This window comes from Dasypus novemcinctus, unplaced genomic scaffold, assembly GCF_030445035.2.
Source record: "Dasypus novemcinctus isolate mDasNov1 unplaced genomic scaffold, mDasNov1.1.hap2 scaffold_305, whole genome shotgun sequence".
NCBI lineage: Eukaryota > Metazoa > Chordata > Mammalia > Cingulata > Dasypodidae > Dasypus > Dasypus novemcinctus.
This window is the reverse complement of record NW_026688269.1, coordinates 22,118-49,071: the sequence shown is the minus strand read 5'-3', so window position 1 is coordinate 49,071 and position 26,954 is coordinate 22,118. Positions and strand designations below refer to the sequence as shown.

General features: G+C 45.5%; 1 pseudogene; it reads right to left on the bottom strand.

Moving 5' to 3' along the window:
• Positions 1-26,746, bottom strand: part of LOC131277692 (protein arginine N-methyltransferase 2-like) — an 85,659-nt pseudogene extending 58,913 nt beyond the window's left edge.
• Between the last annotated feature and the right edge of the window lie 208 nt (positions 26,747-26,954).

Here is a 26,954-nt window from a genome sequence, read left to right as displayed (position 1 = left end):
TGGGTGTAACATGGGGCATTTCGGGGGCATGGAATTGTTCTGCATGACATTGCAATGACAGATAAAAGCCATTATGCATCTTGTCAGAACCCGTGGAATTGTGCAATACAGAATGTAAAACATAATGTGAACTGCAGACCATGCCTGATACCAGTGCTTCTATATGTGTTCATCAATAGTGGCAAATGTACCACACTGATGAAAGACGTTGTGGGTGGGGTGGGCTGGGGGAGGGGTGGGGGAGTCCCCTTTATTTTCAATGTAACATTGATGTGATCTGAAGCTCCTTTAAAAATAAAGGAGGAAGAAAAAAAGATGACGACACTGGGTGAGCATAAAGAAGAATTGGAAGGTACACAGAGAAAAAATAACATCTTATGGGAATGAAAGGCACAATAGAAGGGATTAAAAATACTCTAGAGACATACAACAGCAGATTTGACCAGGCAAAAGAAAGAGTCAGTGAACTGGAAGATAGGATATTTGAAATCTCAGAAAGAAAAACAAATAGAAGAATGGAAAAAACTGAGCAGGGTCTCAGGAAATTGAATGACAGCACAACACATAGAAACATACGTTTCATGGGAGTCCCAGAAGGAGAAGAGAAGAAAAAAGAGGTAGAAAGAATATCTGAGGAAAAAGTGGCTGAAAATTTCTCAACTCTTATGAAAGACATTAATATACATGTCCAAGAGCACAATGTACTCCAAAATAAATCCTAACAGACCTACTCCAAGACACATACTAAACAGAATGCCAAAGATAGAGAATCCTGAAACCAGCTAGAGAAAGGTGATGTGTCACATACAAAGGGACAGTAGTAATACGATTAAATGCCAATTTCTCAGCAGAAACCACAGAGGTGAGAAGGCAGTGGTATGATATATGCACAGTACTGAAAGAAAAAACTGTATAATCAATCTTTCATGATGTATCTGATGGACCCCTGTCTCATTTCCATTTCTATTTTTTAACTATTTTTGTGGTTACCCTGGGGTTTGTATTATATAACTTACTAATCTGAAAAAAATACCAATTCAGATTCAATAGCATACTCATTTTCTGTTCCCCTCTCTCTTTTTCTCTCTTTATGTTGCTTTTCTCCCACTTTACCACTTTATATTTTGCATGTCTGATATCAGGAAAAATACCTTTTTAAGCTTATTCAGCTGTATTCTGACTCTTATAGGAATTAAAGAGTAGAGTTGTATGAGGATACAGTTCAATACACAACTATTCAAAGAAATGAAATCATGACGCAAATGGCAGCATAGATATGATAGTAGGCTAATGTGTCAACTCGGCCAGGTAACTGTGCCTAGTTGTCTGGTCAAGCAAGTACTGGGCTAACTGTAATACAAGGACATTTATGAACTTTAGTCATCAGTGAGCTTACTGCATTGATGGCTGATTACATCTACAATCAAACAAGGACACTGCCATCAGCAATGAGTAATGTTTAATCCAATCAGTTAAATGACTTAAAAGGGGGAGTGATTTCAGCTTTCAGAGAGAATCTTCCAGCGTGTCTTTAGATAGCCAACATCTCCTGGAAATTCATCAAGGACTTTCATCGGACTTACGTCAGAGCCCCTGCTTTGCAGCCTGCCTCAGAATCTAGACTTGTGCATTCCCATAGTCACAAGAGGAATTTTATAAAATCTCATACTATTGACAGAGGTTTCCTGTTCTGTTTCCCTAGAGAACCCTGACTAATACAGCTTGGTACCAGAAGTGGTTCTTGAGGAACAGAATCTGAAACATGGGTTTCTGAAGCGGTTCTGGGAGTTTTGCAATTGGCTCTCTAATCTAATTGGACTCAAGTGTACTAATGACTCCCTTTCCAATAACAAAGAGGCCACTAACAACCATGGAGTGAGCTGGCAATGGAGAGACATAAAATATCATTACTGGATTCCCCTATTTCCATGTTTATAAGCTGCAAGGATCTGGATGAGGGTGTTTTCAACAACTTAACAGAGTTTTATGGAGTCAAAAGGTACAGTGATGTTGGCTGGCTCCTCCTAGATACTCTAGATACAGTTACAAAAGAAAGGAATGAGCAAAAGGCTTCAAATTTGCAACTTAAACACTGCATGAAGGATGCAAAAGTTCCTGTGTGTACTCTGAAAGAAAATCTTGTTTCCTGCAGCCACAGGCTTGAGATCTCTGAAAAACAGACTCAGACTCTCATTGTACAAGTAGCAGAGTTACAAAGGAAACTAAAATCTCAGGGTGTCTGCTGTTAAAGTGAAGGATAAGCTGTTGCATCTGGCTCTTCCTATGACCAAAAAAGAGGCACAACACTAAATTGGTCTCTTTGGATCTTGGAGACAACACATTCCTCATTTGAGTGTGCTACTCTGGCCTGTTTACCCAAGTGACCAGAAAATCTACTAGTTTTGATGGGGACCGGAACAAGATGAGGCTCTGCAACAGGTCCAGACTGCTGTGCAAGCTGCACTGCCACTTGGGCCATATGATCCAGCAGATCCAGTGGTGCTGGAAGTGTTAGTCGCAAGTAGGGATCTTGTCTGGAGTCTTTGGCAGGTCCCTATAGGAGAATCACAATGCAGACCCTTAGGATTTTAGGGCAAAGCCCTGCCAACCTCTGCAGATAACTACTCCCCTTTTGAGAAAAAGCTTTTGGCCTGCTACTGGGTGTTAGTGGAGACCGAACGCTTAACTGTGGGCCATCAAGTTACCATGAGTCCTGAGTTGCCTGTCATGAGCTGGGTATTGTCTGACCCACCAAACCATAAAGTTGGGCGTGCACAGCAGCACTCCATAATAAAGTGGAAGTGGTATATACAAGATAGGGCTCGAGCAGGTCCTGAAGGCACGAGTAAGTTACATGAGGAAGTAGCCCAAATGTCCATGGTCAATACCCCTGCCATGTTACCTTCTCTTTCCCAGTCCATACCTTTTGGCCTCTTGGGGGAGTTCCTTAGAATCAGTTGACTGAGTAAGAGAAAACTCAGGCCTGGTTTACAGACGATTCTGCACAATATGCAGGTACCACCCGAAAGTGGACAGCTGCAGCACAGCAGCCCCTTTCTGGGACATCCCTGAAGGACAGAGGTAAGAGCAAATCCTCCCAGTGGACAGAACTCTGAGCAGTGCACCTAGCTGTTCATTTTGTTTGGAAGAAGAAATGGCCAGAGGTGAGTCAGTACACTGATTCATGGGCTGTTGCCAGTGGTTTGGCTGAATAGTCAGGGACTTGGAAGTTAACATGATTGGAAAATTGGTGACAAAGAGATCTGGGGAAGAGGGATGTGGATAGACCTTTCTGAAAGGGCAAAAAAAACATGAAAATATTTGTGTCCCGTGTAAATGCTCACCAGAGGGTTTCTTCAGCAGAGGAAGATTTTAATAATCAAGTTGATAAGATGACCCACTCTGTGGCTAAGGCTCAGCCTTTTTCCCCAGCCACTCCTGTCACTGCCCAGTGGGCTCATCAATAAAGTGGCCATGGAGGTAGGGATGGAGGTTATGCATGGGCTCAGCAACATGGACTTCCCCTCACCAATGCTGACTTGGCTACAGCCACTGCCAAGTGCCCAATCTATCAGAAGCAGAGACCCACACACAGCCCGATATGGCACCATTCCTCGAGGTGACCAGTCTGCTACCTGGTGGCAGGTTGACTACATTGGACCACTTCCACCATGGAAGGGGCAGCAATTTGTTTTAACTGGAATAGACACATACTCCAGATAGGGTTTGTGTTCCCTGCACACAATACTTCTTCCAAAACTACCATCGTTCACTTACCAAATGTCTTATCCACCACCATGGCATTCCACACAGCGTTGCTTCTGAACAAGTAACCCATTTCACAGCAAATAACTGTGGGAATGGCACATGCCAATGGAATTCACTGGTCTTAACAAGTTCACCATCATCCTGAAGTAGCTGGATCAACAGAACGATGGAATGGTCTTTTGAAGAGTCAATTACAGCACCAACAAGGTGGAAATACCTTGTAGGGCTGGAGAAGTGTTTTCCAAGAGGTTGTGTATGCTCTAAATCAGCATCCACTCTATGGTCCTATTTCTCCATAACCAGCATCCAGGTCCAGGAATCAAAGGGTAGAAAGGGGAGTGGCACCACTCACTATTACCCCTAATGATCCACTAAGAAAAATTTTGCTTTCTGTCCCTGCAACCTTAAGCTCTGCTGGTCTACAGGTCTTAGTTCCAAAAAGAGGAGTGCTTCTACCAGGGAACGCAATTATGATTCCGCTGAACTGGAAGTTAAGACTGGCCTCTTGGGGCTCCTCTTACCTCTGAATCAACAGGCAAAGAAGGGAATTATTGTACTGGCTGGGGTGATTGATCCTATCAAGGGGAAATAGGATTGCATCTGAATAATGGGGGTAAAGAAGAGTTTGCAGGGAATACAGGAGATCCTCTAGGACATCTCCTAGTACTGCCATGCACCATGATTAAAGTCAATGGGAAATTGCAACAAAGCAATCCAAGCAGGACTAACTATGGTCCAGAATCTTCAGGAATGAAAGTTTGGGTCACTGCACCGGGCAAAGAACCACAGTCAGTTGAGGTGCTTGCTGAGGGTAACAGGAGCATGGAATGGGTATGGAAGGTGGTAGTGATCAGTATGAACTTCAACCATGTGGTCAGTTACAGAAACAAGAACTTATAATGGTCATGAAATCTTTCTTCCTTGTTTTGTTATGAGTATGACTGTATACGTACATAAAACGAGTATCTTTGTTTTCTTCCCTAACCCCTTCCCTTATCATATGACAAGTTGTATTAGTTTTATTTCATATTTAAGGATGTCAAGTTTAAGAGCGTATATTACAAGGACTTACGCCCTGTTCTGTAGGGAATTAATGTGTTTCTGGTTGTATGAGGGACAGCTGAATATTATTAGGCAAAAAATATATACGCATGTCTGTTATTGGTTTTTTTTGGAGACTAAGTATGGTTTAAGGTGATGTGTATGGTTGCCAAGTTGACAAGGGGTGGACTGTGAGGGCTACTATGTCATCTTGGCTAGGTAATTGTGCCCAGCTGTTTGGTCAAGCAAGTACTAGGCCAATTGTAATACAAGGACATTTATGGCCTTTAGTCATCAGCGAGTTTATTCCATAGATGGCTGATTATAACTACAATCAATCAAGGAGATCGACATCAGCAATGAGTGATGTTTGATCCAATCAACTGAAAAGGGAAGTGATTTCAGCATTCAGAGAGAATTTTCCAGCTGTCTTTGGACAGCCAATGTCTCCTGGGAACTCATCGAGGACCTTCATCAGATCTTCCTCAGAGCCCCCTGGTGTGTAGCCTGCCTGCGGAATCTGGACTTGCACATCCCCATGGTTATGTGAGAGAATATTATAACATCTCATACTATTTACAAATATCTCCTATTAATTGTTTCCCTAGACAACCCTAACACAATGGATGAACCTGGTGGACATTACGTTTAGTAGTAAGCCAGACACAAAGGGCAAATATTGTCTGACAAAGGGCAAATATTGTATGATTTCACTATTATGAAATGAATATAATGAGCAAATTCATGGAAGAGTTAAATGTAAGACACCAGAAAATGGAACGAGGTTAGAGAATGGAAGACCAAAGTTTACTCTATGCAGAATTGGTAAAAAGGTTGTTTGTAAATGTTTGGAAATGAATAGAAATGGTGAAAGCACGCCAAAGTGTTTGTAATTAGCAACGCTAATATATGGGTATGATAGTGGATGAGAGGAAAATATATATCACTAGAAGAAAAGCTTAAAAATGAAACATGGGACTGTAAATCAGACCGAACTCTCATGTGAAAAATGAGTATGGTTAATAGGGCATATAAAAGAATATTTTTCTCTGAAACAAAACAAATGTTTGTTAATGTTACAAAATGTTATTATCAGGGTGATATTTTGGCAAAAATACAACCAAAGCAAACTATGGAGAGTTGTTTATGGTAATATACTAATAACCATCTATCAATGGTAAAAGAAAAAAAGCATGCTAAAAGAAACTAGACAAGAAGTACTATGTACAGTAGGAAAGAGAGATTAGGAAATGACTACTAAGGGGTAGAACAATTGTTTTTGTTTTTGTTTTGGGTTTTTTTTTCTTTTTCTATGGAGTAATGAAAATGCTCTAATATTGATTAAAGTGATGAATGCACAACTCTGATTATACAAAATGCCATTAATTGTACACTTTGAATGGACTGTATCATTTATGAATACAGTTCAATGAGGTTGATTTTTTAAAAGACGAATATACTAGACTCAAAAGCTGAATCGTCAGTTATTTCTTGTCTTTGGAAAAGTCTGCGTAAGACTGAAATGCTTGTTCCCTGAAGGTTTGACTGAACTTAGGCATTTTCTATTTTGGGAGGTTTTTACTACTTATAATCTTACCTAATGGTTTATTTTCCATTCTTCTGATTTCTTCCGGAGGCAGTTTCCCCCGCCCCCCCTAGGAATTTGTTCATTTTGTCTAAATGAAAAAAAGAAAAAAAGCTTCAATGCATAAAGTTGGTCTTACTGTTCTCTTATTACTTTCTAGTCTACATTATATCTCTAATTATGGTCCCCTTTCATCCCTAATATTGTTTTATTGTGCCTTATCTCTTTTCTTCCTGGTCATTTTTCTGAGATTTATCAATATTTCAAAGAATCAGCTTTATCTTCATTATTTGATTTCCATGTCATTGACTTTTTTACTCATATACATTGTCTCCTTCCTTTTACTTGTCTTTTGTTAAGTTTAGTGCTTATCTAATTTATTTTCAATACTTTTTCTTTCCTTATAAGAAGCATTTCAGGTTAAATTTTTCTATTAAAATACTGTTTTCACTGCGCCCATGCATTTTTAGTTGAAATTTCTGTTCAATTTTGAGTATTTTTCTTTTTTGTGTGACATTACTAAGTATTTATATTATAGACTGGGCACATATTCTATATGATATTAGTTCTCTAAAAAGTTAGGAACTGCTTTATGGTTTAATACATAGTCACTTTTTGTGAATGTTCCATTCATGTTTGAGAAAAATCATTCCTCTGTTGAATGCAGAGTTCTATATATTTTTATTGTCAAGCTTGTTAATTTCCTTGTTCAAATTGTCCATATCTTTATTTCTTTTAAAATTATTAATAATTGAGGAAGGTAAACTGCAAGTTCAAAATTATAGCCATAAATTTGTCATTTTCCCCCTCTACATCCATCAGTTCTTTAGCCTTTCATAATACTGAAGCTATTATTTCTACTACCTTCTGTTTTCTACTATTATTATTTAGGAGTATGATAGTTATTTTTTGACTATGGTCTTTTCTCTCTGGTTGCTTACTGTATTATTTCTGCTTTTAATGTTTGGGAATTTTGCTGTGATGTTTATCAACGTGGAATTAAAATAATTATTCTGCTTGGTGGAAAAAAAGTAGAGTTGGGAGCTTATGAGGCTTAAGTGGTTGAGCACCTGCTTCCCACATGGAAGATCCCAGGTTCAGTCCCCAGTGCCTCCTAAAAAAACCCAAAACAAACAAGCTAAACAAATGAAAAAACCTACTCAGGGGAGCCAATGGAGCTCAGTGGTTGAGTGTTAGCTTTCCACATACAAGGTCCTGGGTTCAATCCCTGGCCCCCAGTACCTCAAAAAAGAAAAAAAAAAAAAAAAAAAGAGTTTTAGATTGAGGATACAGTACTATTGGGTTTTGCATTTAACCTAGTTATTCTTACTGATGATCTTCATTTCTTCACACTACTCCAAGTCACTCCTGTCTTTCCCATTCAACCTGCAACATTCCCTTTAGTAATTCTTGCAGGGTGTGTCTTCTGTTGATTAACTCTTCCAGTTTCTGTTTATCTGTGAAAATTTTAAACTCTCCCTATTTTTGTCTCTATAAATTTATTTATACTTACATTTTATATAAATGGAATCACACCATATGTAGTACTTTGTGTTTGGTTTCTTTCACTTAGCATAATGTTGTGGTTTTATTATTTATTATAATTTCTTAACTTAGAGAAGTTGTAGGTTTACAGAAAAGTCATGCAAAAAAATACAATATTCTCACATACCCCCTATTCTTGACTCTTTGCATTAGTGTGGTTCCTTTGTTACAACTGATGAATGAATATTAAAAAATTACTATTAACTAGAGTCCACAGTTTATATTAGATGTACTTTTCCCATATACCATCCTAAAGTTAATACCTTAAAGTAGTATTGTACATTTGTTATAATTCATGAAAGAACATTCTTATATTAACATTTTTACTATTAACCACAGTCTATCATCTACAACAGGGTTCACTGAGTATACAGTCCTATATACAATTCATCCAAAATGTATACTCAATCATCAGAGTTGTGCCCTCTTCACCACAGTCGATTTTAGAACATTTTCACTACTTAACTATAGTCCATGATTTACATTAGTTATATTTCCCCATATATCAACATATTATTAACACCTTGTAATACTAAGTTTTGTTCTGGTTCGTGGAAGAATATTCTTGTATTTGTACTATTAACCACGTTCCTTATCCACCACTGGGTCACAGTGTTATAAAGTTCCAAGTTTATCTTTTAGTAGTTCTTCCATTGACATGTACAATCTCTCTCATTTTTGAAAGGCAGTTTTGCCAGATAAAGAATATTGGCTGGCAGTTTTTTTCTTTCAGTGCCTTAAATGTGTCATACCACTACCTTCTTGCCTCCATGGTTCCTGATTAGAGATCAGCACTTAGTCTATTAAGGATCACTGTATGTGACAAATCACTTTTCTCTTGTTGCTTTCAGAATTCTCTCCTTATCTTTGGAATGTGATATTCTGACTAGTATGTGTCTTGGCGTAGGTCTATTAGGATTTACCCTGTTTGGAATATGCTGAGCTTCTTGGACATGTATATTTACGTCTTTCATAAGAGTTGGGAAATTTTCGGCCATTATTTCCTCAAACACTCTTTCTGCCACTTTTCCCTTCTCTTCTCCTTCTGGGACACCCATGACGTGTATGTCTGCATGTTTCATGCTATCACTCAAATCCCTAAGACAATGCTCACTTTTTTTCTATTCTTTTATCTAACTGTTCTTCTGATTATATGATTTCGATTGTGCTGCATTCTAGTTCACTAATTCTTATTTCTGCTGGTTCAAATCTGCTTGTAGTAGTTTCATATAATTGATGAATTCCAAAAAGAAATACTGGATTATGCTTGTAATCTGATCTGTACCTAGGCATGGCGAAGAACAGATTTGGGGGTTTCTAAAGTTGAGTTTTTGATAGTAGAGCGTGATGCTGAAGCCTCAAGCTGCAGCCCCAGTAAGCCCACAGAGGAAGGAGAAGCCAGGCCTAGGAAGAGAGGAACCCTGAACCCAGAGAAAAGCAAGACCCTGGAAGGGAGGAACCCAGAAAGGCTGAACCCTCACAGCAGTCAGCAGCCATCTTGCTCCAACATGTGAAAATACTTTGGTGAGGGAAATAACTAAAGCTTTATGGCCTGGTATCTGTAAGCTCCTACCCCAAATAAATACTCTTTATAAAAACCAACAAATTTCTGGTATTTTGCATCAGCACCCCTTTAGCTGACTAATACACTGCTGTTGTATGCCTCTAGTGTATTTTTAATCTCCATTATTGTTCTGTCATCCCTGTAATTTCTATGTTTCTTTGCAAACTTTCTAATTCTTCCTTTTGCTCACACATTGTCTTAATATCCTTTAGCTCTTATCCACCATTAGTTTCTTTCTGGCCATGTTTTCCTTCATGTCCTTGAATTAATTTAGAAGGTTTGTTTGAACATCACTGATTAGTTGTTCCAAAGTCTGTGTCACCTCTGAAGTTTTCATTTGTTCCCTTCACTGAGTCAGATCTTCCTGTTTTTTAGTATGACTTGTAAATTTTGCTGATGTTTGGGCATCTGATTATGTGTTAACTCTGAAGGCCCGTTTCTCCCTCTTGCCTACTGTTTAGCAATGCATTAAGGCTCTTCTTTGACGCATGGTCCAACTTATACTGGACCTGTAGAGTGGCCCATGTTGAAGTGTTGCAATTTTCTCAAGTCTTCTGCACCTGAATCTTGCCCTTGATATGAAGTACAACTTTTAGGACTGCCTGTTTATGTGCAACTGTTTCACCTACAGGAGAAAGCTTCCTTTATTCTGTTCCTTCTCTGGGAATCCTGATCTGTTCTGTTTGTTTTTGTGCAGGATTTTCTCCTCAGCTCCTTAGATTAGTTTAATTTCTCTCCCTTACTCAGTGCCCCATTTTTATTATACTTTCCAGTTCCGGGACCTATCCGGCCTTATAGCAATTCCATTTTCCCTTCTTTCAGATTCTCTGCTTCCTGTTACTTCCCCATTAGAGTATCTCACCCTAGGGAGCCAAATTGGATTAATTGAAGAAGGTCCATTTTTTTCATTTAGGTGACCCAACATACCAGAGTGTGTACCCCCATCAACAATTCCACTGCATTCTCTTTTCTTTCCTGGGGGCCTTTCTGTGTATGTGCTGTCAGTCACTCCTGTTCCTCCCTGGGTCTCTGTGGACCATACGCACAGGGTTCTAACTCATCACTGGGAGTGGCTCCATGGTCTACATCACAGGCAGGAGGTACCCTGGCCATGCTGCCTCTCTATTAAGCTGCATGGGACGGAGTGAAAGGAAGGGTTCTGAACTAGCAGGTTCATGTCATAGATCTCCTACCATTTTTGGTGTTTTTTCTTTTTCTTCAATTTAACATTACTGGGGTCCTCCTCCAGTCTCTATCATCCTCCACAGTTCCAAGCAAATGGGATTTGTCCTTTTACTGTTTCTGAGGGAAAACTTTTTCAGCAGATGTCTTATGTCACCATGTTGATAATATCACTCTTATGACCAAATGATATTTGACAAGGGTACTAAGTACATGCAGTGGCGAAAAACAGTCTCTTCAACAAATGGTGCTGGGAAAACTGGATATCCACATGCAAAGGAATAAAGTCAGACCTCCAACCTCACACTATGTACAGATATCAACTCAAAATGGGTCAAAAACCTAAATATAAGAGCTAAAATTCTAAAATTCTTAGAAGATAACATAGGGGGAAATCTTCAGGACCTGGGATTTAGAAATGGATTCTTTGATATGACACCAAAGCACATGCAACAAGAGAAAGAATAGGTAAATTTGATTTCATCACAATTAAAAACTTTTGTACATCAAAGGAAATTATCAAGAAACTGAAAAGACAACCAACAGAATGAGAGAAAATTGTTGGGCATAATACCCAGAACATACAAAGAACTTTCAAAATGCAACATCAAAAAGAAAACCCAATTTAAAGATGGGCTGTTGCAGTGTGGGCTCGCCCAGAGGGCCGCTGCAGGGCGGTGTGGGCTCGGGCGGAGGGCTGCAACACACGGAGGGGCCTTCCGAGAAGGTGCTCCGGGGCCGGCAAGGTGCAGAGGACGCGCGGTAGGAAGAAGACTACCGAGGAGACCAGGATCTGTGCGCAAGTCTGATTTATTCAGGAAGTACAGCGGTTAATATAGGGTGAAGACGGGGGAGGGGCAGGGGGCGTGGCCGGGGGGCGGCAGACGGCTGATAGGTTCGTGCAGGGGTGCATCACTGGTTGCGGGCAGAAGACGGGGTAGCCAGGGTTCTCGGCAGCAGCGAGGCGGGGCTGTCATGGCGCAGCGGTGGCCCTCGGGGGAGAGGCGGGGTTAGGCCACCAAGGGGGAAGCGGGTGCAGCTGGGCAGAGGGGCGGGCAGTACACCCGAACCCCAAGCGGAGGGCCTTAACGCCCGTTCCCGCCACCCGGGTCCGACTCGCACCGGCGCCTGGAGACGAGCCGACCCTTGCTGTCGCCGTGCTCCCACACGGTGCCACCCTACATTTCCCCCTTTTCTTTTATTAAGCACCGAAGAAAGTGGAAGAGGAAGGGCCAGCGCTCATTTTGTTGGGGGGGGCCTCGCCAGGCAGCGCGTTCGAGAAGCCTGTCTTGGGGGGGGGGGGTGAAGGTGGGTGGCGGCGGCCGCCGCCAGGCCCTTTCAGCTTGGGCTAGGTGGAGTAGCCGCAGAACTTGTTGGCAGAGAGGGTCGGGCTCAGCATTCAGGGTCATCATGGCCATCCGAGGGGCGAGGTGTCGCTGGCGACGTTTCTCTCTCCGGGTCGGGCGGTTCAGCGGTGGCGGGCCGGATGAGGCGTCCTGGGATCCAGATGGGCTGGGCGGCGTCATCTGGAAAGACACAAGCAAAACCCCTACCCTGGGCAAGGAGGGGGGCAGGCCCTGAACAGATGTTAGTCTTGGGGTCTTTCCACTGAACAAGGGGGGCCTGTGTGGGCCGGTAGGATGGGCCCCAATGAGCATGTAATGGGGAAAGGCCATCCTCATCAAAGCAGAGGAGGTTGTGGTGGATTAAGGCAGAGGTGACAATTTCTCCAGGTGTGTGGCGGGGATGGTTGCTCCTTTCCTTTTGAATAAGATGCTTGAGGAAGAGATGAGTGCGTTCAACCATGCCTTGACCTTGGGGGTTGAACAGAATTCCAAAGTGATGAGTGATGTTGTATAGCCTCAGGAACGCGGCGAAGGAAGCGCTGCGATATGCTGGTCCATTGTCGGTTTTCAGGTCCCATGGGACTCCCATGAAGAGGATGGCTTGTCTGAGGGCCTGAATGCAGTGCTTGGCTGTTTCTCCTGGGAGGGGAACGGCATAGCACAGGTGGGAGAAGGTGTCGATGGCCACATGGAGATACTTGAGCCTGCCGAACTGGGGCACGTGGGTGACGTCCATTTGCCTTCGGGCATTGGGGCGTAGCCCTCGCGGATTAACTCCTTGCGGCTGTAGCGGCCCAAGGGGCAGAAGGGGTGCACAGGTTTGGCAGCATCTGACCATGTGCTTGCAGGCCTGGATGGAAAGTTCCGGGAACAACTTGTGAAGGCTCCTGGCAGAGAAGTGAAATCGAGAGTGGAGTAGCTTGGCTTGGATGAGGAGGTTGCCAGGTGGAGGGGCGGGTGGTCGACCTCCCGAGCGCTCTACTGAGGCTGGGAGGGCTTGGACGGCTTGATCGGCGAGGTTATTGCCGGCAGCGATAGGTCCAGGAAGGCCAGAATGGCTCCTCACATGGGCGATGTACCAGGGCGCCGTGTGGTTTTCCAAGAGACTCTGGAGAGTTAGGAGTGCTTGGTCGATAGGCCTTTTGGCAGGAAAAAACGTGGCGAAAGCCAAGACTTGGCAGACTTGCAAGGTGTACAGGCTGTCGGTGAAGATGTTGAGGGGTCTGTCGGGACAGACGCGGAGAGCTAGGACGACGGCTTGGAGCTCTCCTACCTGGACAGAGTTCACGTTGATGTGGATGAGTATTTGAGGCTCTGACGTACCAGGCGAGTAGATGACAGCTGCGAACTTGTGCTTGGAGGCGTCAGTGAAGGCGGTGGTGGCATGTGGGTAGGGGCGGCGAGACGGGAAGGGGTGGTGTGGCGGAGGGATGAAGGATAACTGGGAGATGCCCTGAAGCAGCCGACGGCTGGGGTAGTGGTTGTCAAATTCGCCATGGAAGAGTTCCGCAAGGACTTGCATGTCTGGACTGGACAGAAGCAGCACAGTGGTTTTCTTGGCATCAAGCGGCCACACAATGGTGTCAGGGGGAGTACCATATGTGTGGGTGCATTGCCGGACGAGGTCAATGGCCAAGGAGATCCAGAGGGTGACTTGCGGGCTGATTTTTCTGAGCTTGCTTTTGGTGGTATGGAGCCAGAGAAGGGGCCCCTTCTGCCAGAGGAGCCCGGTGGGCGTACCCGTGGTAGGCAGGATCAGCGCCAAGATGGCTCGGTTGGGGTCGTGACGCTGCAGTTGGCATTCTCGCAGGGCATCATTGACAGCTCAGATGGCCTCCTGTGCAGCCGAGGTAATAGCGATTTTCTTTGTTACGGCCTGCGGAGGGTCTTGGTCGGTTTGCAGGAGGGCGAAGAGGGGTTGTAGTTGAGCGGTGGTGATCGGGAGAGCCAAACGGAGCCAATTGATGTGCCCACAGATTTTCTGTAGCTCTGTCAGAGATAGCTTCTGCGGAATGGCCAGTTGGGGGGCCGCAGGCGTGATGGTGTTGTGGATGTTGAAGCCTAGAAAGGTGAAGGGGAGCTCCATGGGTACCTTATCTTGTTGGACTTGTAGGCCAAGGTCATTGAGATGGCGCAGTAATGCCGTGACGATGGCTTGGAGGCCTCCGGGGGTTTCATGCGCCACGAGAAGGTCGTCTATGTAATGAACAATGTATGCAAAGTTCTTTAATGGCTGAATTGCCTTATTGACATAAAGCTGGCAGATGGCCGGGCTGTTTCGCATTCCTTGCGGGAGGACTCACCATTGGTAACGCTCAGCTACTTCTTGGTGATTGGTGCACGGGAGCGTGAAGGCGAATTTTGGACGGTCTTTTGGGTGCAGTGGAATGGAGAAGAAACAGTCCTTGATGTCGATGGTGGCAGCGCACCAGTGTCTAGGTACAGCCGTGGGGTGGGGGCACCCCGTTTGGGGGGAGCCCATTGGGCGGATGTGCTTGTTGATCTCACGCAGGTCGTGGAGGAGCCAGTACTTGCCTGACTTCTTCTGAATGACAAAGACGGGTGAGTTGTACAGACTGGTGGATGGCTCAATGTGTCCTGCGTCGAGCTGGTCATAGACAAGAGCTCGGAGAACTAACAGTTTCTGGGATGAGATGGGCCACTTCTCCACCCAAATGGGCTCCTCGGTATCCCATTCAAGAGGAGTGGGTGCTGGAGGTGTAATGCGAGCAGTGGCGTATATCATTGGAGGGGAGCCGTGGATAGAATGGCTCCGCAGTTCGAGAGGACATCCCGGCCCCAGAGGATATTGTCGATGCCGGGCAGGACAAGGGGGCGGAAGGTGCCTTGGCGGCCTTCCTTGTCCTTCCAAATAAGATCTCGGCTGGTTTGAAATGAGGGAGCTGTTCCGGTGGCTCCAATGACGCGGGGGCCGGGGAGCACACCCCAGTTGTGTGCGGCTGTTTCTGGGAAGCAGGATATTTCTGCCCTGGTGTCAAGGATTCCCTCGAACCATTGGCCTTCAACCTCTAACTCCATTATTGGTTTCTTGGGTCCCAGTGGAACGGTCCACATTACGGCAGGGGGTGGTGGCGTGGGTGAGCGGCCTCTTGCTGGCGGGGCTGAGGCCTGCCCCCTCTCGCGTTTAAAGGCTGTCGTTGGCTGTTGGTGGTGCGGTCAGTCACGGGCCCAATGGTATCCTTTGCCGCAGCGGGGACATGGGGTGGGAGGCGCGCATGGTCTGGCTCCTCCGGTGTCTTGAGGCGTGTTCGTGGATGGTCGTGGTTGGGCGGCATGAGGGCATTCGCGGGCAAAATGTCTGGTTTCTCCGCATTTGAAGCAGTCGGAGGAGAGGGACATGGCTGTGGCTATGGCCTGAGCCAGCACGGTGGCCTGCAGGTCTATGTGGGAGCAGGCCAGGATCCAGTCATGTACTCCCCTTTCCTTCATTGGTAGGATGGCTTGTCGGCAGGCATTGGTGGCCCCTTCCAGAATGAGTTCCCGGGCAAGGGCTTGTTGCACATGCTCGCCAGGGACCTTGCGCTTGCAGGCCTCCTGAACCCGGGATACGAAGTCGGCGAAGTCTTCGTCTTTTCATTGGACTAGCTTGGCAAGTGGCTCAGGTCTGGTGGCGGAGCAGCTGCGGAAAGCGCGGAAAGCCAGCTCGCGAAGTTGGAGCCAGAACTCGGGGGGGGGGCGTTGTGATATTGGGCTGGATTGGCGAATTGGCCCGTGCCTGTGTAAGCGTCCGGGGGATGGCGAGCCTCGACACGGGCGTTGTGTGCCACTTGCTTTTCTGCCTCTGATATAAAGTGAGCACGCCAGTCGATGAATTGGCCGGGGGTTAGAATGGCCCGAGCGAGGGAAACCCAGTCATACGGAACCGCGAGCTGAGTGCTAAGCTCCTCAAGCAAATGTTGGGCGTACGGGCTACCGAGGCCGTCCTCTTTAACAGCCTTGCGGAGGTTTTTTATTTCGTCGGCTGTAAAGGGGTACCAATCCTGCGGACGGTGCCGCGAGGGGGCGGCATTCAGCGGGTATAAGAGCGGCATCTGATGCGCGGGGGCCTCTGCCCACGGGGGCCAAGTACCCATGGGCCCTCTGGCGGATGAGGGATCCGCGGCGGGGGGTGCCCAAGGGGGTGGGGCGAGAACATGGCTCATCCCAAGATGGCGGCGCCTCACAAGATGGCGGACTGCCCCAGGGGGTAGGCGGCTTGTAAGATGGCGGCCGCTCCTCTTCTGGCGGGGTCCAAGATGGCGCCGTGGCTGGAGGGGGCGGGTATAGGGGGAGGGACTTCCCTTTATCCTCCCAAGAAGAAGGCGGAAGTTCGCCATCTTGGGGCGAGGTAGGCGCGTCCGGTTTGGGCGGGCAAGAGTCCAGGGCATTGTTGAGGCGGCTGGACAAGGACTCGGTGTCGGAATCACTGTCTGACTGAGACCCCTCTCCCTTGCTCTTACCGCAGGTGCAGTGGAAAGCGTCCCGATTGACGGGGGTGCCCTGGAGGCACGAGCGAATGGCGATGAGCGTGGGGAGAAGGCTGGGGGGAAAACGCTTGTTCTCATACTCCATAGCCGCCGTGACGTGGTCAATGAGGTTAGTGTATGTGTCCGGGTCCCACAGCTGGCAAGTGGAGAGCCAGGGGTTGAAAGGCAGCAAAAGGTCCCAGTACGTTTGGAACTGCTTTACTGAGACATTCATATGATTGGTGTCTAAAAGGCCGGCAAGGGCCCTAACCTGAGGCGTCTGGCGGGAGGAAAGACGGCCGCCCATGGCGCCGACGGCGGGGCCTAGCGAAGACGGGGGTCCTTACCTTGCGGGCGAGGCGGGTGGGGGTCCGGCCGGGAAGTTGTTGCCCCCACGTTGGACACCAAATGTCGCAGTGTGGGCTCGCCCGGAGGGCCGCTGCAGGGGCGGTGTGGGCTCGGGCAGAGGGCTGCAACACACGGAGGGGCCTTCCGAGAAGGCGCTCCGGGGCCGGCAAGGTGCGGAGGATGCGCGGTAGGAAGAAGACTACCGAGGAGACCAGGATCTGTGCGCAAGTCTGATTTATTCAGGAAGTACAGTGGTTAATATAGGGCGAAGACGGGGGAGGGGCAGGGGGCGTGGCCGGGGGGCGGCAGACGGCTGATAGGTTCGTGCAGGGTGCATCACTGGTTGCGGGCAGAAGACGGGGTAGCCAGGGTTCTCGGCGGCAGCGAGGCGGGGCTGTCATGGCGCGGCGGTGGCCCTCGGGGGAGAGGCGGGGTTAGGCCACCAAGGGGGAAGTGGGTGCAGCTGGGCAGAGGGGCGGGCAGTACGCCCGAACCCCAAGCGGAGGGCCTTAACGCCCGTTCCCGCCACCCGGGTCCGACTCGCACCGGCGCCTGGAGACGAGCTGACCCTTGCTGTCGCCGCGCTCCCACACGGTGCCACCCTACAATGGGCAAAGGACTTGAACAGACATTTCTCCAAAGAAGATATACAAATAGGCAATAAACATATGAAAAGATGTTCACCACTATTAGCCATTGAGAAAATGCAAATCTAAACCACAATAAGATACCATCTCACATCCATGATATTACAATCTGAAAATAACAAGTGTTGAAGAGGATATAGAGAAACTGAAACTCTAGAGCATTGTTAGTGGAATGAAAAATGGTGCAGCAATTGTAGAAAGCAATATATCAAGTCCTCAAAAAGTTAAATACAACATTACCATATGACCTGGTAATTCCACTTCTAGGTATATACCCAAAGGAGTGAAAATAAAGTCTCAAACAAATATTTGTACACTAATGTTTATCATAGCAGTATTCACAATAACCAAAATGTGAAACAACCTGTGTCTATCAACAAATAAATGAATAAACAAAATATAGTACATATACACAATGGAATATTATTCAGTCAGAAGAAAGAATGAAGTTATAAGATATATAGCAACATGGAAGAACACTGAAAACATTAAGCCCAGTGAAATCAACAAGTTATATAAAGACAAATACTATAAGGTATCACTTAAAGGAAATGACTAGAAACAGCAAAATTGCAGAGAAAGAAAACAGATTAGAAGTTACGAGCTCATGGGGATAAAGGTAAGGGAGTATTTGTTTTTAAGAATTAAATGTTTTAAAATAAATTTTTAAAAACAGCAGCATTAAACTCATATATATGTATATATGCAATAAAAAATTACAGAACCAAAAGGAGAACTGGAGAAATCCACAATCATAGTAGAGGTTTAACATATCTTTCTCAGTAATCGATGGAGCAATTGGACAAAAAAAAAAATCAGAAAAGGTGAAGAGGGAAACGGACTTGGCCCAGTGGTTAGGGCGTCCGTCTACCACATGGGAGGTCCGCGGTTCAAACCCCAGGCCTCCTTGACCCGTGTGGAGCTGGCCCATGCGCAGTGCTGATGCGCCGAAGGAGTGCCGCGCCACGCAGGGGTGTCCCCCGCGCAGGGGAGCCCCACGCGCAAGGAGTGCGCCCCGTAAGGAGAGCCGCCCAGCGCGAAAGAAAGTGCAGCCTGCCCAGGAATGGCGCCGCCCACACTTCCCATGCCGCTGACGCCACTGACGACAACAGAAGCGGACAAAGAAACAAGACGCAGCAAATAGACACAGAGAACAGACAACCGGGGCAGGGGGGACATTAAATAAATAAATAAATAAATCTAAAAAAAAAAAAAAAAGGACCTGCTATAGTTTGCCATGTGGAACTAAAAATATTAGAAAGAAAAGAAAAGGTGAAGAAGATTTAAACAATAATAATAATCTATATGACCTTAATAACAGTTATGAAACACTACACCCAACTATTGCAAAATACATATTCTTTTAAATCCACATGGAATGTTTACCAAAATTGCCCATAAAACTAGGCCATAAAGCAGACTCAGTAAATTTCAAAGGACTGCAACTATACAGAGTCTGTTCTCAGATCAAAACACAATTTAAAAAATGAGTAACAAAAGATAAATAAAAATTTCCAAATATTTGGAAATTAAGAACCACACTTCTAAATAGCCCAGACATTTTCTAGTTATCATTGTGCTATTTCCATAATGTAAATTAGATTTTACAATGGAAATTATGTTTTGCTAAAAAGTAATGAAAATAAAATATATCAAAAAGGATAAAGTGCAGCTTAAGCAGTGATTAGAAGAAAATCTATAGCTTTAAAGATACATTAAAGGACTGTGAGAAGATGGTGATGAACTAACAGGCAGAGTCAAATGTTCTCACGAAAACAATGGAGAAAAAACCAAAAGCTGTCTGAGGGACCTGCTTTGGGGATCAGCAGACCACAACAGTACTACACCACTCCCAGGAGGGTGAGGGACAGAGAGACGAAGAAGCCGAAATGACAAACCTGAGCTACAAAGCCCTGGGGTGGCCAGGAAGAGCTCCTCTCCCCCACCCCCAAATATTAAGCTGGGGTAAAACACTGACCTCACTGCAGCTGATTGAAAGGGGAGCAGACATCTTCCTCCCTGTCAGCTGTTTCAAGGGAAAGGGGAGAGTGAGATCAGGGTGAATTCAGTGAATTCAGCCAGCAGAGACTGCTCTGAATCTCCAATCTGGAGAGTCAACACAGGAACACAGGAAAGCCAAGACATACACCTCTGTGGAAAGGTGTGCTGACTAGTGCCATCTGCTGGCCAGTCTGGAAATTGCATTGACAACAACTGTGCTCTCTGTATCCAACCCCTGGGAGAAAATCTGCACCCCACTAGTGAGTTCCTGGCCTGATATTGAAAACTTTAGCTGGAAAATTTTAAAGACTGAGAATAAGTTGAACCAAATATCAAAGAAGAACTGTGAAAAAAAAAATAGGCAAGAGGGAGAAATTAACCATTAGAGTAAATTTACCAACATATTCAGATGTCTAGACTTCAGCAAAAAAAATAACAAGCCATACTAGGCTTGTTATACAGGAAGAGATGGCCCAGCCAAAAGAACAAACCAAATATCCTGAAGAGATACAGGATTTAATACAATTAGTGATAATCACTCTGTGGGAGGAAGGGCGCCCGGCTTGCCACAGTAGCAAACGGTGCGGCAAGAGGTGATACCGCCTCTGCCCACTGGGCCTAGATAAGGTGACTACGCCTGACTAGGCCTTTGCTGCTAGCGGCTGGCCGGCACCGCCCTCCCCCTTTCTATCTCCCGCCTAGCCCAACATCCGGCCAGCTCTCACTCCCCCTTTCCCCTCCCCTATTCCAAACCTCTCAGCCAGCCCTCTGCCTAGCAACCGCTTACAATCACCTATCAGGAAGCAGTACCCGCCCGCACCTATCAAATCCCTCCACGCAGTCCCTAACCCTATAAAGCTGTGTCCCCTTCCGCAATAAACCGGACTTGCACACAGACCTAGCCGCCCCAGCCGCATCACTCAACGCTCCTAAATCACTTGACAAAATTTAAAGTAAGTATGACTAAAGAAATAAAAGATATTAAGGGAAGCCGATTTGGCCCAACAGATAGGGCATCCACCTACCACATGGAAAGTTCAAGGTTCAAACCCAGGGCCTCCTGACCCATGTGATGAGCTGGGCCACACACAGTTCTGATGCACACAAGGAGTGCCGTGCCATGCAAAGGTGTCCCCCACGTAGGGGAGCCCCACGCACAAGGACTGTACCCCATAAGGAGAGTCGCCTAGCGCAAAAAAAGTGCAGCCTGCCCAGGAATGGTGCCGCACACACGGAGAGGTGGCGTAGCAAGATGACACAACAAAAACAAGACAGATTCTAGGTGTCACTGACAAGAATACAAAGCGGACACAGAAGAACACAAAGCGAATGGACACAGAGAGCAGACAACTGGGGGGGGCAGGGAAGGGGAGAGAAATAAATAAAAAATAAATCTTAAAAAATTTTGAAAAAAGGATATTAAGAAGACAGTGGGAGAGCATAAAGAACAATTCGAAAGCCTGCAAGGAAAAGTAGCAGACCTTATGGGAAAGACACAATGGATGAGATTAAAAATACATTAGAGACACAGAAGAGCAGATTTGAAATTGCCTGAAAACAGAATTAGTGGTTTTGAAGACAGAACATCTAAACTGGAAAAGACAGGGGAATGGGAAAAAAAATGGAACAGAGATTCAGGGAATTGAATGACAATGTGAAACTCACATTACTGGTGTCCCAGAAGGAGAAGAAAATGGAAAAGGGGAAGAAAGAATATTTGAGGAAATAATAACTGAAAACTTCCCAACCCTTAGGAAGGACATAAATATCAATATCCAAGAAGGACAACGCACCCCAAACCAAATAAATCCAAACAGATCTACCCCCAGACACCTACTATTCAGAACGACAAACATCAGAGATAAAGAGGAGTCTGAAAGCAGCAAGAGAAAAGCAAAGCATCATGTACAAGGGAAATTTGATAAGATTAAGTGCAGACTTCTCATCAGAAACCAGAGGTATGAAGAAAGTGGCATGATGTATTTAAGGTACTAAAAGAGAAAAACTGCCAGCCAAGAATTCTGTACCTGGCAAAGCTGTCCTTCAAAAATAAAGGTGAGTGCAAAGTCTTCACAGATAAAAAATGAGAGAATATGTAACCAAAAGACCAGATTTGCAAGACATACTAAAGGGGGTGCTGCAGCCTGAAAGGAAAAAATAAGGGTGAGAGATTTGAAGAGGAGTTTAGAAATGAAGATTAGGAAGGGTAAACTAAAGGATAAGCAGACAGACAATACAATGAAATGACAACATAGAGCCAAAGGACAAAATGGATGAAATAAGTAATGCCTTTACAGTAATAACACTGAATGTTAATGGATTGAACTCCCCAATCAAAAGACTGATAGAATGGATAAAAATATATGAGCCATTGTATTAGTCAGTCAAAGGGGTGCTGATGCAAAGTACCAGAAACCTGCTGGTTTTATAAAGGGTATTTATTTGGGGTAGAAGCTTACAGTTACCAGGCCCTAGAGTCCATCTCAAACTACCATAAGAGGTACTTTCTCACCCAGTCATGTGCCACATGTTGAGCAAGATGGCAGGCGATGTTTGTGATGGTTCAGCCTTCTTCTACCTCTGAAGACTCAGCTTCTTCCAATATCAGTTGTAGGCTGGGATAAGTCTTGTCTCTCTCCTGGGGCTTGTTTCTCACCTAGGTTCAGCTGTAGCTGTAGGCTATCAGGCTCATTCTCTTCCTGGGGCCTCCACTTTGTCTATGGAGTTGTCTTTATTCCTCTGTGTTCTTCTCCTACGTATTTATTTCCCAGGGCTCCAGCATCAAAACCCAAACTCTCTCCTCTGCTGTGTCATTTTCTCTGAGTCCTTGCCCACCAGGGGGCAGGGACTCAACATCCTACTGACGTGGCCAAATCAAAACCCGAATCTTAATCTAATCAAGTGAAAGTGGAACCTCTGACTCTAATACAATCTAATCCACCCAAAGGAATAGACCAGTTTACAAACATAATCCAATACCTATTTTTGCTACAGTCATCTACATGTTGTCTACAAGAGATCTACCTCAGACATAAGGACACAATCAGATTAAAAGTGAAAGGCTGGATGGGAAGTGGATTTGGCTCAACTGATGGAGCATCTGCCTACCATGTGGGAGGTCCAAGGTTCAAACCCAGGGCCTCCTGACCCATGTGGTGAGCTGGCCCATGAGCAGTGCTGATGCATGCAAGGAGTGCCATGCCAGGCAAGGGGTGTCCCCCACATAGGGAAGCCCCACATGCAAGGAGTGCACCCTGCAGTGAGAGCACAGCCTGCCCAGGAGTGGCACCACACACACAGAAAGCTGATGCAGCAAGATGACACCCCGAGGCCACTGACAAAAATGCAAGTGGACACAGAAGAGCATGCAGCAAGCGGACACAGAGAACAGACAACGGGAGGGCAGGGGAAGGGGAGAGAAATAAATAAAAAATAAATCTTTAAAACAAAAAAGTGAAAGGTTAGAAAAAGGCATTCCATGCAAATAGTAACCAAAAAAGAGCTGCAGTAGACCAGATAAATGTAAAATAACATTACAGTATATGGACAATAATTACTCAGTGCAACTGGCAAATTGTTCCTGTGACAGTATTCTGCATTTTTTTTCATACAAAACACACACTTGCTTTTAATTGATGAGGGCTGCAAAAGAGATATACTTTTGGATACTACATTTTCTTTACCCTTTTTTATTCATACTCTTTAAAATAATCTGGATCAATAATGATTTAGCATTATTACTACTAAACAAGATTTTTAGCTCTTCTACCTCATAAAATTATGAGTTGGAAAATTGTTATCTTCCGTAATATTCATTCTAATAAGATGCTAAGAATTCCTAAAAGGAATTTGATTATCTAGAAAGAATTATGGCCTAAATGGAAATTAAATAACTAAAAAATAAACTAATAATTTATTCATTCTTAGAGATTATGTCCAATAGTTAAAACTACAGTATAAAAATTAGTTATGTTATAATTAATTTCTACTATATTAGAATTTTTATTTACAAGTATTTATTGCTATGCCATCTATTTTTATAATTATGTTAAATCTAACCCAGCCTTGCACTCACGTTTAAAATTTGTAACTTCTTTCAGTCTATTTTTCTATTTATTTTACAATTTTACAATAAAGTACTTTTTATCCACTAAAAAAGCCATTGATTATATACTTTGGATAGATTATATGGTATATGACTATATCTCAATCAAACTGCTTAATAAACAAATAAATAGTTGTGTAAGAATAGCCAGAAATAGCAGTTATGTATAGCAGGGGGAGCAGAGAGGTTTAGAGGTGAGGAATTTTGTCTGCTTTTTTATTATTATTATTGAAATAATGAAAACACTTTAATAATGATTCAAGTGACGAATGCACAACTATGTGATTATACCAAATACCACTGATTGTACACTTTGGATGAATTGTATGATGTATTGTATGACAAGGACTTTGTTAAATGGATAAGAAACTGCTTTACCAGCGCAGGCCCCATAAATGGAACCCCAGATGACTTTGATGTTTTGGGGTATCCTAAAGACTTCCAGGACATTGTCTACAACTCCAACTCTGAATTTCATGTGCAACCCTAACCAACACTGCAATTCCTCTGCCTCACCATTCTGTGAACCACCTTCCAATGTCTGGCACACCCTTGCTCAGTAGCGATGTTCACTTTATTCACACACTCGAGCCACGAGAACTGAATTTACCTGTGGGTCCTTTGTGGTGCCATCGCCTGGATTTGCCATAGTTTTGTAAGGCTCTCCTCATAGCTGCCGCCTTTAGAGCTCCATTCTCCCCTCTACTATAAAAAGAGAAAGAGCTTGTTACCCTGCTTAATAATTAAATTCATTTAACTCTAAGTCCATGATAAAGGCCCTCTACCAAAAGAAACAAAATACAAGTGTGTGAAGAATGATGTAAAAATGAAATTTATAATCACAACTCTTTACAGAAACAATTAAAACTAAAAATTATGAACTGCAAATAATGTGTATCTTCTTCACAAGACTGTTAATCTTATCCTCTTGCTGAAAACTGTTAGTTTCTATAAGATCTCCGTGTTGATTTAAAACAATAGATGTCAATTCTTTTCTTGGAACTCTAAAAGTTTTAATTCAAATTTAATTTCCCAATCTAGAGCAATAAATCTTTCTACTAATGGGTAACCATTGGTCATTTTCCAGAGGCTTTCCTTCCTATTCTCAAGTCTTATTTTTCCAGTGATAATGTAATCAGAACTTGGTCTTGAGATGAATGTGGGGTTTTTTCAATTGCACAGCAATTGTGTTTAAAATGGGTGCTTTGCTTCCAAATTAAGACCTAATACTTATTTTTGTGACATTTGCAATTAAACGTCCGTATTAACTTATACACACTGCATTTTTCATTGGGACAACATTCTATCATTCATATAAACACCTTTCAGTGGTATTTTTTAAATGAATCTTTAAGGTCCTTGTTTTATTTCTTTTCCTCAATTCTGTTGAAACGTGGTGACCATAAACTGAACGTGGTTCAGGCTGAGCCATTGTGATTTTCTTCCAACGTGGCCGAGGATTAGCAAAGACGAGGTAACCGTATGGTGAGGCAGGCATGAGAAGCAGGGCTGGGACCCCACCAGGCAATGAGCAAACTCAAACCCGAGCAGGGTCAAGCAGGAGGCCCAGCCCCTCCTGAAGGCCAGGCCCCTCTGGCTTGGAGGCTGGTTTTCTCAGTCTCTGTTCCAAGAGCCAGTGGTTGTGAAGCAGTGACAAGGCCAAGACTTTACCTGCTTCGTATACAGGGATTCTACCAAAGATTTCCTTTGAACACTGCAAAAAAGGCTTAAAAGTTACCAGTGGAACTGCCCATCATCAAATTTGATCAAGGTAATTAAGAAGTTTTTCTGGGCTGGGACCCACAAGGTACAAATACTCTGCTCTCCTCACCTTCTGGGCATGTTCCAAGGTCGGCAAGGTCTGGGGACTTGCCCTGTCCAATGAAATGTGGACAGAAGCACAAGAGACACAGGGGAAACTTTACAAAGTCAGTGGGTGGTTTCCATGGAGATGGACCCCACGCAGAGCGCTTGCCAGCCCAGACATGGAGCCCAAGGGAAACTGAGCTCAAGGTGTCAAGGTGCAGGCTGTTTGTTCCTGCAGCTTAACCCGATTAGAGTGAAAGAAACCTCTGTTTTTTGAGGCCACATCTCAGCGATTTAGGCTTGTTCTCTGCAGGATAATCAGCCCATCCCAACTGGCACAGAAACATATCTCTATTGTTTTCAGCCACTGAAATTTCTGGAACTGCTTGTTTCTGTACCAAGATTCTCACTGAACACAGACTGCTCATAACCTACCTGGGGTCATAAGATAAACTTACAAAAAGTTAAACAACATGACAAGAAAATTCCAGAGAGGCCACAAGGTTATTTATTCCTTTGAATTCTAAGAGTCTAGAGGGAAAAACAACCAAGGAAACCAGAGAAATGATAAAATGCGAGCTCGGTCTTAGGGGTCGGGGGGGGGGGGGGGCGGGGAGAGGGAACTCTAGGCGGGTAAATACGGAGGGGGCCGGCAAGAAGAGAACATCGGAAGAGACTTGATCCCGGAAGGTCGGTCACTGAATCGACTCACAGACGAAGCAAACCAGGGGAAGTTTCGGAGCCCCGAGGCAGGCGCGGCGCGCGGGACGCACGAGGAGCAGCGCCTCCGCAGAGCCCGCCTCCACCCGGCCCGGGGTGCGGGGTGCCGAGCCCCAAGGAGGGGGAGGGGGAGAAGGGCGCGGCGGAAACGGGGAGGGGGGGTGAAGGGGGAGGGAGGGTGGGGGGCGAGTGGCCAGAGGAGTAGGGCAAGGGGGGAGGAAAAAGTAGGCGGGCGACAGGGAGGGCGTGGCTGCGGGGAGTGGGCGTGGCCCGAGGAGGGAAGGCGTGGCTGCAGGGAGTGGGCGTGGCCTGGAAGATTGGGGCGCAGCTCGAATGGGGCGTGGCCGGAAGAGAGGCCTGGACACCGGGGCCGCGGCGGGGTAGAGCGTCGGTCTTCCGCCTCCTGGCGCCCGGCCCGCTCCCTGAGGCACGCGAGGACCTCAGGGCGAAAACCCTGCCCTGGCATGTCGGCCTCTCGCGGGCCCCGCCGCCCCATTCGCCCGACAGGGAGACCTACCTCGCCGGGTTGCTCCTCTGAGTCACACCGCCGGGTAGGAAGGAGTACGGGGTAGACCCGAGCCGCGGCCCCGCCCTCCGCCTGCGCAGGCGCAGTACATGCAGTCCGTCGCGGAGACGTCGCGGCGCTGGCGCACTCCTCGAGTCCCGCCCCCTCGGCCCTCGGCCCCGCCCACCTCCGCGGTCTCGGGCGCGCTCGTGGGGTCCCGAACGGGCGTGGTGGGGATCGCGGGGAGTATAAATGGGGCGGGGGCATCGGGGAGCCTCTTGCTGTCCTTTAGGCCGCCCGCGCGCCTTTCTCTCCGCCTGGCCAT